Here is a 14,796-nt window from a genome sequence, read left to right on the forward strand (position 1 = left end):
GGAATACATGCTCTTTCTACTGCAGCAGCCACTATCTACTTAGACAATTGGTGACATTGCGATTCAGTCCCCATGTTTTGAAACCTTATGCGTTCCTATGAAATGCCAGAAAATTTATATATAGTTTGGTTAAATTTCCTGTGATTTACATATTGACAACCAGCTCGCTTGGAAAATAAGTTATGAGTGAAAAAGCATGTTAGTTTGTCAGTTTGCCACCCATGGTCTAGACACCTCTGGTAGCCAGAGTATTTTTCTCCAACTCAGGTGGAAATCTCTGTTCTGTGGTGCTGCATGCAAGCACTGCTTGTAGGAGCTCTGAGAGTGTGGATGTTCTGGGATTTCCTCTATAGTACTGAAGTAGTTTCTGAAGTGATGATAGGGTTATATGCCACTCTTGGAAGCCAGAAGTGACCTGGAAGACTATAAATTTTGTATCCCACCCCCATTCAGTTCTGCACGTATCCCATTTACATGTCCCACTTCAGAGAACTATACTTAAATGATTGTTATCTTGGGGACAGATGGAGAGGTCAGCAGCTGTGAGAGCAAGATACCAGGGACTTATTTTGTAACCTTTTATTAACCTATTGAATTATGAATGGCATCCTTCTCCAGTTTTGTTTTTTGGTCCCCCTGAATCCTGAAAAAATTTACCTAAAAGATCTTTTTCACCTTAACATGTGACTCTTATTTCAACTCTTCATAAAGCCTTTTCCCATCTGCTCTGTATCATCCAGAAGTGTTTCAGAAAATGCTCTAAATTAGATTCATATTTTTTTCTGTTCTATCAGTGATACTTGATGTGGAAGTAGAAAACAGATATGTGTACGTTTGAATGTAATGTGTGTGTGTATAATATATACATATGTAATATACATAGATCCATACAGATATTTATTAGCTTCATTGTTCTGGGTGTCAATTCAGTTCTAAGTTTCTAAAGTTTTCTTTTATATTTTTTTTAAGAGATAAGCAAATGCCATTATATTTTTTGTTTATTGTATTCCTTCTCAAGAATAAAGGCAGTATCCTTCTTGAAATTTTTAGCATAGAAAGATATTTAAAATTAAAACTTGGATCTTATTTGAGATATTTAATATACTTTGTTAGTTTTTTTAATTTTTATTTTTAAGTTATAAAATATGATAACACATTTACAGGAGACTTGGAAAATACTGGAAAAAGTTACATATAATTCCACTATATATTACAATTTTTTGTTTTAAGTAGATGAATTAAGATTTTTCATTGGAGTTTTGATATCAAACCCTCAGAAATTAATAGAATGAATGTACAGAGGCTTTCCAGGTTGTACTAGTGGTAAAGAACCCTCCTGCCAATGCAGGAGATGTGAGAGACTTGGGTTTTATACCTGAGTTGGGAAGATCCCTTGGAGGAGGGCATGGCAACCCACTCCAGTAATGTTACCCAGAGAATCCCATGGACAGAGGAGCCTGGTGTGCTACAGTCCATGGGGCAGCATAGATTCAGGCACGACTGAGTGAGTGAGCACTCCACTGCACAGAGAAGTAGAGAATATAATAGGCCTGAAAACCATTATGAACCAGTTTGACATAATTGAGATTTATACAGTTTTCACATAACGGTAGGATCCAAATTGTATTCAAGTTCCCATAGGCTATAAATTAGGAGATACTGGAACATATCCAGAGACATAAGACCAGGTGCAGAAATTTCATGGTCTAAAGGTATTGAAATCATACAGACTGTTTTCTTGTTACTGTGAAGTTATGTTAGTGGTCAATATCAAAAGATATTTTAAAATAAACCACATATTTTCAAGTCTAGTGTGACATTTACTAGGAGAGATCTTTGACTTAGCCATTGAACACCTCAATAAAATTAGAAGGCTGAAAAAACATAGAGGGTGATTGCAGAGAAGAAAGCATTTAAATGAGAAATTAATATAATAGATACTTAAAAATATCCCATGTATTTGGAAATTACATGTCTACTTTTAAGTGAGGGGTATATCTAAGATGCCATGACAATGAAAACTAGAAAATATTTGTGATAGAATAAAAATAAAAAGAATTTACCAGAATTTGTTGCATGCAGCTGGAACTGTTCACTGCAATTAAACACAATGTGGGGTCTTGAATAAGGTATGAAAACAAATAAGGGACACAAACATAAAATTTTCTAAGATTTGAACAAAATCTGTACTTTCGTTAATACTATATCACATGTTAATCCCCTGGTTTTTTTTTTAAACAACATAATATTTCTTTATATTCTCAGAATTGGATTAGAAGCTTCAAGCCTCATTCAAAATTATTTTTTTAATTACTGCACAGAGAAACCTGGCAGGCTACAATCCATGGGGTCACAAACAGTTGTATATGACTGAGCAACTAACACACACACACACACACACGACAATAAATTAAACTTTTAACAGTAATACTAGATGCCAAAATATATAAACAATATCAAATTTTTGAATGAATATTAATTAGAAGTCTAGCATTCTATTCATACTAAGTCACACAAGTGTACTCAAAATATCAAATTTTTTAACTGGGCAAAAATTTGTAAGTTTTCTAAAACATATATGTATTTTATTATACATAGTAATATATATGTATGTGTGTGTGTGTATACAAAAGCTTTTCTACTGTGATTGGTAACGGCTTGAGAAAGAACATCAAAAAAAGATAGATGGAGAAATTGGAAAGCATAAACTAAATGAAATGGGAGCACTGAGCGTGACATAGAAAAAAATGAAACATGCTAGATAAAAGTGAAAGATTGTAATATAGTCCAATTGTTCTTAAGCTTGTCTGCTCATTAGAAACACATCTGAAACTTTGCAGGAGAAAAAGCAACATATGTGCATTTGTAGTTTTCAAAAAATTCCAAGATAATTCTGATATGCATCTGGATTTTAAAAAATGATTGCAGGTTTTTCTAATAAGTGATAGTTTTAGTGATAAAGAATTCTATTATTTTCTGTTGACCAGTCATGATACAATTATGGTATTAAGCAAAAATCACAATAGTAGAAGATGTTTATCAAGTTTTTAGTATCAATAGCCAGACAAAAATAGAAGATAATTACAATTGCAAGCCATAATGGAAACATGATTAACCTAAAAATACTAAATAATAACATACAATTTGGAGTTAAGTAGAGTGATGTGTTAATAGAGGTTCATACATGCACATGTTTTCATCTGCCCAGCCAGTCTGTGTCTTTTGGTTGGTACATTCAATCCCTTATCATTTAAGGTAATTATTGATATGTCTGATCCTATGACAAACCTACGCAGTGTGTTGAAAAGCTGAGACATCACTCTGCCTACAAAGGTCCATATGATCAAGGCTCTGGTCTTCCCAGGGGTCATGTAGAGTTGTCAGAATTGGACCTTAAAGAAGGGAGAGCATCAAAGAACTGATGCCTTCGAGCTGTGGTGCTGGAGAAGACTTCTGAGAGTCCTTTGGACAACAAAGAGATCAAACCAGTCAGTCTTAAAGGAAATCAACCCTGAATACTCATTGGAAGGATTGATGCTGAAGCTAAAGCTTCAGTATTTTGGTTACCTGATGTGAAGATCTGACTCATTTAAAATAAGTCCTTGATACTGGAAAAGATTGAGGACAGAAGGAGAAGAAGGCATCAGAGGATGAGATGGCTGGATGGTATCAATGAGGCATGGACATGAACTTGGGGAAACTCTGGGAGATGGTGAGGGCCATGGAGACCTGGTGTGCTGCAGTTCATGGGGTTACAAAGAGTTGGACATGACTGGGCGACTGAACAACAACATGATCCTATTACCATTTTCTTAATTGTTTGGGGTTTATTTTGTGCTGGTCTTTTCCTTCTGTTTCCTACCTAGAGAAAAGTTCCTTTAGCATTGATTGTAAAGCTGGTATGGTGGTGGTAAATTCTTTTGCTTGTCTGGAAAGCTTTTGATTTCTTCATCAAATCTGAATAAGAGTCATGCTGGGTAGAGTATTCTTGGTTGTAGGTTCTTTCATCACTTTAAATATATCGTGCCATTCCCTTCTAGCTTGCACAGTTTCTATGAGAAACTAGCTTATAACCTTGTGCAAGTTCCCTTGTATGTTATTTGTCATTTTACCCTTGTTGCTTTTAATATTTTATCTTTGTTTTTAATTTTTGTCATACTGATTGCTGTGTATCTCAGTGTTTTCCTCCTTGGGTTTATCCTGCCTTAGACTCTGTGTGCTGCCTAGACTTGACAATTTCCTTTCCCATGTTAAGAAAGTTTTCAGCTAGTATTTCTTCAAGTATTTTCTTGGGTCCTTTCTCTCTTTTCTCCTTTTGGGACACCTATAATGTGAATGTTGGTGCGTTTATTGTTGTCTAGAGGTCTCTTCATTCTTTTTTCTGTAGTCTGTTCTGTGGCAGTGATTTTGACCATTCTGTCCTCCATTTTCCTGCCTCAGTTATTTGGCTATTGGTTCCTTCTAGTTTATTGTTCATCTCTGTTCTTTTGTTCTTCGTTTCTTCCAGGTCTTTGGCAGTCAATTCCTACATCTTCTCCATTGTTTTCCCAAGATCCTGGATCATCTTCACTATCATTATTCTGAATTCTTTCTCTGGAATATTCAATTCAGTTCACTTCAGCTGCTCAGTTGTGTCTGACTCTTTGTGACCCCATGGACTGCAGCATGCCAGGCCTCCTTGCCTATCTTCATTTAGTTGTTTTTCTGGTGTTTTATCTTGTCCCTTGATCTGGGACATAACTTTCTGCTTTTTCATGCTGATTAACTTCCTGTAATGTGGTTTTTCATCTAGCAACTGTGGAATAGTGATTATTCTTGCTTCCTCTGTCTGCCCTCTGATGGAGTTGGCTAAGAGGCTTGTATAAACTTCTGATGGGTAGGGGAAAACTGGGTCTTGCTATGGTGGGCCATGCTCAGTAACACTTTAATTCAGTTGTCTGCTGATGGGTGGTGGAGTTGTGCTCCTTCCCTGTTTGTTTTTTAGCCTGAGGCTAGCCACCTCTCTGGTAAGGTTAGTGGCAACCTCCAGGAGGACTTATACCAAGAGTCCACTTCCAGGACTGCTGCTGCCAGTGCCCCCATTCCCACGGTGAGCCACTGCTGACCTATGCCTCCACAGGAGGCCCTCCAGCACTAGCAGGTAGGTCTGGTTCAGCCTCCAGTGGGGTCACTACTCCTTTCCCCTAGGTCTTGGTGCACACAAGGTTTTGTTTGTGCCCTCTGGGAGTGGAGTCTGTTTCCCCCAGTCCTGTGGAAGCCCTCTAATCAAATCCCTGCTGTTCTTCAAAGTCAGAATCCCTGGGGATTCCCAGTTCCTTTGCCAGATCCCAGGTTGGGAAGCCTGATGTGGAGGTCTGAACCTTCACAACAGTGGGAAAACTTGCTTGGTATTACTGTCACCAGCTTGTGGGTCACCCACCTGACAGGTAGAGGATTTGATTTTATCATGACTGAGCCCCTCCTGGCATCTCATCGTGGCTTTTTCTTTGTCTTTAGACATGAGGTATCTTTTTTTGGTGGGTTCCAGTGTCCTCCAGGAGTATCTTTTTTTGATGGGTTCCAGGAGATGGCAAGACTGAACATTGACATTCTAGGAATCAGCAAACTAAAATGGACTGGAGTGGGTGAATTTAACTCAGATGACCATTATATCTACTACTGTGAGCAAGAATCCCTTAGAAGAAATGGAGTAGCCATCATGGTCAACAAAAGAGTCTGAAATGCAGTCCTTGGATGCAATCTCAAAAATGACAGAATGATCTCTGTACGTTTCCAAGGCAAACCATTCAGTATCGCGGTAATCCAAGTCTATTCCCCGACCAGTAACACTGAAGAAGCTGAACTTCAACGGTTCTATGAAGACCTACAAGATATTTTAGATCTAACACCCAAAAAAGATGTCCTTTTCATTATAGGGGACTGGAATGCAAAAGTAGGAAGTCAGGAAACACCTGGCGTAACAGGCAAATTTGGCCTTGGAGTACAGAATGAAGCAGGGCAAACTCTAATAGAGTTTTGCCAAGAGAAGGCACTGGTCATAGCAAACACCCTCTTCCAGCAACACAAGAGAAGACTCTACACATGGACATCACCAGATGGCCACCACCGAGATCAGATTGATTATATTCTTTGCAGCCAAAGATGGAGAAGCTTTATACAGTCAGCAAAAACAAGACCGGGAGCTGAATGTGGCTCAGATCATGAACTCCTTATTGCCAAATTCAGATTAAATTGAAGAAAGTAGGGAGAGCCACTAGACCATTCAGGTATGACCTAAATCAAATCCCTTATGATTATACAGTGGAAGTGACAAATAGCTTTAAGGGGCTAGATCTCATAGACAGAGTGCCGGATGAACTATGGACAGAGGTTCGTGACATTGTACAGGAGACAGGGATCAAGATCATCCCCATGGAAAAGATATGCAAAAAAGCAAAATGGCTGTCTGAGAAGGCCTTACAAATAGCTGGGAAAAGAAGAGAAGCGAAAAGCAAAGGAGAAAAGGAAAGATACTCCCATCTGAATGCAGAGTTCCAAAGAATAGCAAGGAGAGATAAGAAAGCCTTCCTCAGCAATCAATGCAAAGAAACAGAAGAAAACAACAGAATGGGAAAGACTAGAGATCTCTTCAAGAAAATTAGAGATACCAAGGGAACATTTCATGCAAAGATGGGCTCGATAAGGGAGAGAAATGGTATGCACCTAACAGAAGCAGAAGATATTAAGAAGAGCTGGCAAGAATACACAGACGAACTGTACAAAACAGATCTTCACGACCCAGATAATCACGATGGTGTGATCACTCACCTAGAGCCAGACATCCTGGAATGTGAAGTCAAGTGGGCTTAGAAAGCATCACTACAAACAAAGCTAGTGGAGGTGATGGAATTCCAGTTGAGCTATTTCATATCCTACAGCACTCAGTATGCCAGCAAATCTGGAAAACTCAGCAGTGGCCACAGGACTGGAAAAGGTCAGTTTTCATTCCAGTCCCAAAGAAAGGCAATGCCAAAGAATGCTCAAACTACCGCACAATTGCACTCATCTCACACACTAGTAAAGTAATGCTCAAAATTCTCCAAGCCAGGCTTTAACAATACGTGAACCATGAACTTCCAGATGTTCAAGCTGGTTTTAGAAAAGGCAGAGGAACCAGAGATCAAATTGCCAACATCCGCTGGATCATTGAAAAAGCAAGAGAGTTCCAGAAGAACATCTATTTCTGCTTTATTGAGTATGCCAAAGCCTTTGACTGTGTGGATCACAATAAACTGTGGAAAAGTCTTCAAGAGATGGGAATACCAGACTATCTGACCTGTCTCTTGAGAAGCCTGTATGCAGGTCAGGAAGCAACAGTTAGTACTGGACATAGAACAACAGACTGGTTCCAAATAGGAAATGGAGTATGTCAAGGCTGTATATTGTCACCCTGCTTATTTAACTCGTATGCATAGTACATCATGAGAAATGCTGGGCTGGAAGAAACACAAGCTGGAATCAAGATTGCCAGGAGAAATATCAATAAAGCCTCAGATATGCAGATGACACCACCCTTATGGCAGACCGCGAAGAACTAAAGAGCCTCTTGATGAAAGTGAAAGAGGAGAGTGAAAAAGTTGGCTTAAAGCTCAACATTCAGAAAACTAAGATCATGGCATCTGGTCCTGTCACCTCATGGGAAATAGATGGGGAAACAGTGCAAACAGTGTCAGACTTTATGTTTTGGGGCTTCAAAATCACTGCAGATGGTGACTGCAGCCATGAAATTAAAAGACTCTTACTCCTTGGAAGGAAGGTTATGACCAACCTAGATAGCATATTTAAAAGCAGAGACATTACTTTGCCAACAAAGGTCCATCTAGTCAAGGCTGTGGTTTTTCCAGTAGTCATGTATGGATGTGAGAGTTGGATGGTGAAGAAAGCTGAGCGCCAAAGAATTGATGCTTTTGAACTGTGGTGTTGGTGAAGACTCTCGAGAGTCCCTTGGACTGCAAGAAGATCCAACCAGTCCATCCTAAAGGAGATCAGTCCTGAGTGTTCATTGGAAGGACTGATGTTGAAGCTGAAACTCCAGTACTTTGGCCACCTCATGCGAAGGGTTGACTCATTGGAAAAGACCCTGATGCTGGGAAGGATTGGGGGCAGGAGGAGAAGGGGACAACAGAGGATGAGATGGCTGGATGGCATCTCTGACTCGATGGACATGGGTTTCGGTATACTCCAGGATTTGGTGATGATCAGGGAGGCCCGGTGTGCTTCGATTCATGGGGTCGCAGAGTCGGACACGACTGAGCGACTGAACTGAACTGAAGTGTCCTCATGTCGATGGTTTTTCAACAGCTAGTTAGTTGCAATTTTGGTGCTCTCACAGGAGGAGTTGCGTGCTGGTGTTTCTACTCCACCATCTTGACCTGAATGTCAGTATACTTTTAAATAATTAACTAATTAAAATTATTTTTATTATTTTTGGCTGTGCTGAGTCTTTGTTGCAGTGCAGGTTTTTTCTAGTTGCAGTGTGCTAGCTTCTCATTACGGTGGCATCTCCTGTTGCAGAGCGCGGGCTCCAGAGTATGCAGGCGTCAATAGCTGTGGCACACAGGCTCAGTTTTCCAGCTTCTCATTGCAGTGGCATCTCCTGTTGCAGAGCACGTGCTCCAGAGCATGCAGGCATCAGTAGTTGCACCACACAGGCTCAGTTTCCCAGCTTCTCATTGCAGTGGCATCTCCTGTTGCAGAGCGCGGGCTCCAGAGCATGCAGGCATCAGTACCTGTGGCACACAGGCTTAGTTTCCCAGCTTCTCATTGCAGTGGCATCTCCTGTTGCAGAGCGTGGGCTCCAGAGCATGCAGGCGTCAGTAGCTGTGGCATGTGGGCTCAGTAGCTGCAGCATGCAGGCTTAGTTTCCCAGCTTTTCATTGCAGTGGCATCTCCTGTTGCAGAGCACAGGCTCCAGAGCGTGCAGGCGTCAGTAGCTGTGGCTAACAGGCTTAGTTTCCTGACAGCATGTGGAATCTCCCGGGATCAGGCATCAAACCCAGGTCCCCTGCATTGGCAGGTGGATTCTGAACCCCTGGACCACCAGAAAAGTCTTAGCATTAGGTTTGTTGTGATAACAGCTACTGTCTTTTGCAGAATAATTATTTATATACTGAAAAAAAATGTTTGAATTTGGAAAGTTTGGAAAAGTTTGCTGTTTTCTTTATAGCTGCTTTATTTTACAAAGGTTTAGTCCTTAGCTTACTAGAAAAGAAATTATTGACTTGTTTTGTTTTGCTTATTTCTTTAATAAAACTTTACTATTTCAGTATCTTTTTTTAATAGGAAAAAGTAGAAAAGTTTTAAAAAGCACATATTGAAAAATTTTAGAGGAAATGCCTGCATCATTGCTTTATTACCCAGAAACAGTTTCTTATACTGCCAGAAATTCCATTGCCCTGCCATGCCTGCTGCTCAGTCGTATCTAATTCCTTTAGAGCTATATATTTTAATGTGCAGTTCAGTAAATCCATGTTCTATCATTCATACATGGATATGTTGTTGTTGTTCGGTTTCTCATTGTGTCCAGCTCTTTGGGACACCATGGACTGCAGCACACTAGGCTTCCCTGTCCTTCAATTTTGTGCAAACTCATGTCCATTGAGTCGGTGATACCATCCAACCATCTCATCTTCTTTCGCCCCCTTCTCCTCTTGCCCTCAGTCTTTGCCAGCATCAGTCTTTCTCAGTGAGTCAGCTCTTTGTATCAGGTGGCCAAATTATTGGAGTTTAAGCTTCACCATCAGTCCTTCCAATGAATATTTAGGGTTGATTTCCTTTAAGATTGACATGGATATGGTCTTGCCAAATTAAAGAGTTAATTTCTTAATCCTAGAATACATTACCTGCATAAGTGAATGCATATTTGGATCATCTTGAATATAGAACTATTTTAGGGGAGACCAGAGGTCTGCAAGGTGAGGATGAAGCTGGGGGCAGCAGAGGTGAACAGAATTACTGTCCCTTTGACAGAATGAAGGCAGTCCTGGAGTTACTGGTGTAGTGCTCACCAGCGCTCCCCCAACCCTATTTTTTTCCACTAGCAAAAACTCTGAGGAAACCCATAGACAAGGGGAGTTTGAAAAATACCTGTTAAGTTCTCAACCTTGGTCTGACAGTGTATAATAGGGAAAAAGTGGGGCTAAAAGACTGGATAAGAGAAACATTTTTCTTGTCCGAAAATGTTTTTGACACACGAGGGATCAGAGAAACATTTTTTTAAAATATACTGACTGTTTTGCTATTTTACCATATTTCTATGATGCATATGACAAATCATTAAATAGTTCTAATATTGATTAGTATTCTCTTTGAAGTTTCTGTATCTCTGTACCCTATGAAATTTGTTATTAGGAAAGATTTTTCTGAAAACTGATTTTGCACTTGAGTTATTTGTTGCCCTTCATCTTTTCTATTTTTTGTTTGTTTGTTTTTCAGTACAGTGAGTAGAGTTCAAATGCCACTAGCTGCGATGGCAAATCTTTTGTAACCTATGAAAATTATGTTATTAAGGGATAATTTGAAATCATTTCTATGGATACATCTTAATTTCATTTTTTGAAAAACCTGTGGAGATAAACTGTCTGAAGTTAGAGACTAGTCACTCTATTCTTCCCCCATTTTTGTAATTCATAGGATTTCAGGTGCATAGAAATAGATTAGTCATAACTGTCTTCATGATACATAGATTTGTTTCACTCATGGAATGAAACATTTAATTAAACATTCATTCCCCCATTTGTTTTATCCTTCTTATTTTGTTTTTAAAATTTATTGCTGCAACATAGTTTTTAAGGATGTGTTGAATACCGATGAACCCTTGCATGACCCAATAACAATTTATTTCTATGTCCTCCTTGCCTATCTCTTTCCCTACTATCCATCCACAAAGATAACTACAATTCTGAATTTTTTTGTTATTTGCTTGATTATTTTCTAGATTTAGGTCACATTATTATATATATAAACACACGGATGTGTCCATGTTATTTGATTCTGGTCATTTTTGAACTTCTAAGAAGGGGCATAATGTATAACATGCATGTTGTCTTCTGGGGCTTCCTTTTTTCTGTTGTGCACTGTTAGTGCAATTTATGGGGAGAAGGCAATGGCAGCCTACTCCAGTACTCTTGCATGGAGAATCTCATGGACGGAGGAGCCTGGTAGGCTGCAGTCCATGGGGTCGCTGAGAGTCAGACACGACTGAGCGACTTCCCTTTCACTTTTTTCTTTCATGCACTAGAGAAGGAAATGGCAACCCACTCCAGTGTTCTTGCTTGAAGAATCCCAGGGACGGGGGAGCCTGGTGGGCTGCCGTCTATGGGGTCGCACAGAGTCGGACACGACTTAAGCGACTTAGCAGCAGCAGCAGCAGCAGTGCAATTTATGAATATTTGTTTCTAGTTTTTCCATTGTTTATACAATGCTGCTGTAAACATTCTTGTACATGTCTCGATGTTCATATGCTTGATTTTCTTTTTCTGGTTAAACATTATGGGATCATAGTTTATGCAAAAGTTCAGTTTATCCATTTTTATCTAGTTGCATTTAGTTGCTTTTAACTTCATTAGAAAGTTTTGTTAAATTGTATTGTGATGGTTGTCATAGCAGCATGAGTTTTTAAAAAAGCATCAAAATTAGTGAACTTTTTTGTAGCCATTTGAATACTGAAGGTGAAAGGAAAAAAGCAACATTTTTTTGACATTTTATGCTTTACTATTTCAAGAAAGGTAAAAACACAACTGAAATGCAGAAAAAAGACTTGAGCAGTATATGGAAAAGGTGCTGTGACTGTTGAATGTATCAAAAGTGGCTTGCCAAGTTTCATACTGGAGATTTCTTGCTGGATGGTACTCCAAAGTCAATGTTATACCACGTGGGAGAGAGCCAACATACTCAAATATATCCAAACCAGGCATTGAAAATCATTTGTACCAGCTTGGTTATGCCAGTCATTTTGATGTTTGGGTTCCACATAAGTTAAGCAAAAAAAAAACCCTTTCTTGACTGCATTTTCACACAGGATTCTTTACTTATATGTAACAAAAATGTACCAGCTTTTAAAACTGTGATGGACAATGAAAAGTGAATATGGTACAATAATGTGAAATGGAAAAGATTGCTGGGCAAATGAAATGAACCACCACCAACCATACTGAAGGCTGGTCTCCATCCAAAGAAGGTGATGTTATGTATATGGCGGGATCGGTAGGAAGTCCTTTATTATGGGCTCTATATGGAAAACCAGACAATTAATTCCAACAAGTACTGCGCCCATTGAGACCAACTGAAAGCACACAATGAAAAGCATCCAAAATTAGAAAACAGAAAATGCATAATCTTCCATCAGGATAATGCATGTTTCTTTGATGACCAGGCAAAAATTGTTAGAGCTTGGCTCGGAAGTTCTGATTCATCCACTGTATTCGCTAGACATTGCACTTTTAGATTTCGACTTATTTCAGTCTATACAAACTTCTCTTAATGGAAAAAAAATTGAATTCCCTGAAAGACTGTAGAAGTCACCTGGAACAGTTCTTTGCTCAAAACGATAAAAAGTTTTGGTAAGATTGAATTACGAAGTTGCCTGGAAAATGGCAGAAGATAAGTGGAACAAAATGGTGAATACATTATTCAATAAAGTTCTTGGCAAAATGAAAAATGTGTCTTTTATTTTTACTTAAAAACCGAAGGAATTTTCTGGCCAACCCAGTATGTGTGAAGTGATCCTTTGGTTCCAAATCCTGTGATTCAGATTCTGTCTAAAATTTGGTTTTAGGCTACACTTTTTTTTGCCTTTTACCTGGTGTATTAAGTCTATGTGAATTCAATTAGCTCATTATTTTTTTCTATGTACTGCAGTTCTAAGTTGTCATTTTGTTCCTTTTTGCCTTCATTTGCATTGAATAGTTAGACTAATTTTTCTTCTATTACATTAGAAGTATTCTATTCCTGTTATTTTTGTGGTTTCTATAGCATTACATGCAAACTTATCCAAGTCTACTATTAATCAATATCTTTAATTTTGTATAATATTAACATGTTATTGTTCAGTTGTTAAGTCATGTCCAACTCTTTGCAACCCCATGGACTTCAGCATGCCAGGCCTCCCTGTCTCTCACTGTCTCCCATTGTTTGCCCAAGTTCATTTCCATTGAATTAGTAATGCTATCCAGCCATCTCATTCTCTGCCTCCCTCTTCTCCTTTTGCCTTCCATCTTTCCCAGCATCAGTGTCTTTTCCAGTGAGTCGGCTTTTTGCATCAGGTGGCCAAAGTATTGGAGCTTCAGCTTCAGCGTCAGTCCTTCCAATGAATATTCAGGGTTGATTTCCTTAAACATTCCTTTACGATGTGCTGCATATTAGCATAAATGGGGTAAATGAATATTATTAATTATTTTGTTTTTGTTGTTTAGTCACAAAGGGTTGTTTGCCTCTTTGACCCCTTGGACTATATAGCCCACCAGGGCTCTGCCATGGGACTTAGCAGGCAAGAATACTGGAGTGGGTTGTCATTTCATTCTCTAAGTTTTTTTTTTTTTTTTTTACTTCAAACTTTTTATTTTATATTGGCATATAACCAACTGATTAACAATGTTGTGGTAGTTGCAGGTGAATAGTGCAAAGATTCAGCCATACATATACGTGGATCCATTCTCCCTCAAACCTCTCTAACCGTGCAGGCAAGCATATAACATTGAGCAGAGTTCCGCATGCTATACAACTGAGGTCTTTGTAAGGCTGTCCATTTTACATGGTCATGTACACACTGCTCTATGTAAAATCCAATTAAATATTTTACTTCTGTATAATTGAAAATAAAAACTATAAGACCCATTATTTTTGTTTTGTAGCATCCCTGTTCATTCATATACCATTTTCCGTGATCTTTATTTTATTTTGCATCTTGAACCTTAATTATACCTCTATAATTTTCCTTCTCCTGGAAGTATTTTTTTTATAAGTGGAGTCTATAAGTTAGTAAACTCAGTCGTATAAGTTAGTAAAGTTGTTTTTGCCAAATCAAAAAATGTGGATACTTGCCTTTGTGTCAAAGGACATTTTAACTGGGTATACAATTTTAGGTTGGCATTTGTTTTATTTTTCTTACTATACTGATGATAGAATAGCATACTCCTTGTCTCAGTTCAAAAATGTCAGTCTTAACTGTTGTTCCTTTGAAAGCAATCTGTTATTTCTTTTTTAAAGAATTTTTTTAAGGTTCTCTATAATTTTAATCTGATTGCAAATATGGATTTCTTTTTATACTGCTTAAAATTTGATAGGTCGCTTTAATCTCTTCATTGATGTCTGTCATTGATTCAAGTATATTCTCAGTCATTGGCTTCTAAAATATTGTCTCTGCCTCACTGTTATCACTGGACTAGTTTAAATTGTTAGACTTTCTTATTGGATCCTCTGTGTCTCTTACTTTCTCTCTTAGATCCTGTCTATTTGTCTCTGCTGCATTCTGGATAACTTCTCTTGACCTACCTTTTGGTTCAGTTATTCTCTCTTAAACTGTGTTTAATCTTGTTAAACGTAACCCATTGAGTTTTTAATTTAATTTTTTCTGTTCTAGACTTTCTTTTTGTTCTTTTAATCTGCTACAAAGTTTCAAGCTTACTTTATATGTCTTGTAACACAGTAAGCATGCTAATTTTAAAGTCTGTTAAATAATTCCAAAACATGAGGTCTTTGAGTGTTTGTTATGTATTGTTTGCTGTTTTCTTGTTCATGGTGTCTTATTTACTTTTGTAT

The 14,796-nt window shown here is 38.4% G+C and overlaps 1 protein-coding gene across 8 annotated transcripts in view; it reads left to right on the forward strand.

The window, feature by feature from the left end:
• LOC145507617 (solute carrier family 71 member 2) overlaps positions 1–14,796 on the forward strand; it is a 130,657-nt gene that overhangs the window by 68,857 nt on the left and 47,004 nt on the right. The gene's annotated exons all lie outside the window — the stretch shown is intronic.

This window comes from Giraffa tippelskirchi, chromosome 1 (assembly GCF_054371585.1).
Source record: "Giraffa tippelskirchi isolate mGirTip1 chromosome 1, T2T-mGirTip1v1.2.pri, whole genome shotgun sequence".
Lineage (NCBI taxonomy): Eukaryota > Metazoa > Chordata > Mammalia > Artiodactyla > Giraffidae > Giraffa > Giraffa tippelskirchi.